Source organism: Phalaenopsis equestris, unplaced genomic scaffold (genome assembly GCF_001263595.1).
Source record: "Phalaenopsis equestris unplaced genomic scaffold, ASM126359v1 Scaffold001189, whole genome shotgun sequence".
In the NCBI taxonomy this organism is placed as follows: Eukaryota; Viridiplantae; Streptophyta; class Magnoliopsida; order Asparagales; family Orchidaceae; genus Phalaenopsis; species Phalaenopsis equestris.
The window spans coordinates 402,100-403,493 of record NW_018165628.1 but is presented as its reverse complement, the minus strand read 5'-3'; positions in this window follow the sequence as shown (position 1 = coordinate 403,493).

The window sequence follows — 1,394 nt, the reverse complement described above, 5'->3', positions numbered from 1 at the left end:
TTAATTTGAGCATTATTTAGAGTTTTACTAGCATAATGTATAACTTTAAAAACATTGTCGTGTCTTTGTCCTAATACAGCCCCAATAGCATAATCACTAGCGTCACACATTATTTCAAATGGTTTTTCCTAGTCATGTGGTATTATTATAGGTGCATTGATTAATTTTTTTCTTTAATAATTCAAATACTGTTATGCATTCCTTATTAAAATCAAATTTTGTATCTTTTTCTAAAAGTTGGCATAGGGGTTTAGTTATTTTTGAAAAAAAATTTATGTAGCGCCTGTAAAAACCATATCTCCAGAATTTTTTCATAAATTAAGTTATGCATTCCTTATTTAGTTATTTTTCCCAATTTAAGACTAGGTTAATTTTTCACATATCTCCAGAATTTTTTCTAAATTATTAATACATAACTCAAAAAAATTCCCAAATACAGAAAAATCGTCCATAAACAATTCCATTCCATGCTCTATAAAATTGTTAAAAACTGACATCATGCATCTTTAAAATGTTGCAGGTGCATTGCATCGTCCAAAAGACATTCCAAAAGACATTCTACTAAAAAGCATTCTACGAAAAACAAATGTTCCATATAGGCTTGTAAACGTTGTTTTCCCTTGATCCTCTAGAGCAATTGGAATTTGTTGATATCTGGCATATCTATCTAAAAAGTAATAGTATTTGTTCCCAGCCAATCTATCTTCTAGTTCCCAGCCAATCTATCTAACATTTGATCTAGAAAGGGCAAAGGAAAGTGATCTTTTCTGGTGGCCATATTTAGTTTTCTATAGTCAATACAAATTTGCCAACGAATTACTTATCTTATTAGTATTAATTCATTTTTCTCATTTTCTGCAAAAGTCACTCCTCCTTTCTTCGGAACACAGTGAATTAGGCTTACCGAAGCACTATCTGCAATAGAATATATAAATCCAGCATCTAACCATTTTAAAATCTCTTTTTTAACAACTTCTTTCATTATCAAGTTTAATCTTCTTTGAGGATTAGCTTTAGGTTCATATTGTTCATCTAATAAAATTCTGTGCATACAAATTGAAAGACTAAGTCTTTTAATGTCTGCTAAAGTCCATTTCAAAGCCTTTTTTTACTTTTTCAACATCTCTATGAACTTTTGTTCCTAAATTTCAGTTAACTCATAAGATACAATAACAGGCAATGTAGATAAATCTCCTAAAAATACATATTTTAAATGGGCATGTAATATCTTCAATTCAAGTTCAGGTGGTTTAATATTTGAAGGAATAAAATTTTTACTATCATTTTCTAGCAAGTCTAATGCTCCAAATTTGCCCTGAATATAATCTAAATCTTCTTCTTTTACTTCATATTTAGTATCAAAAATTTCTCCTTGCTTTAATTTATCTTCAAAT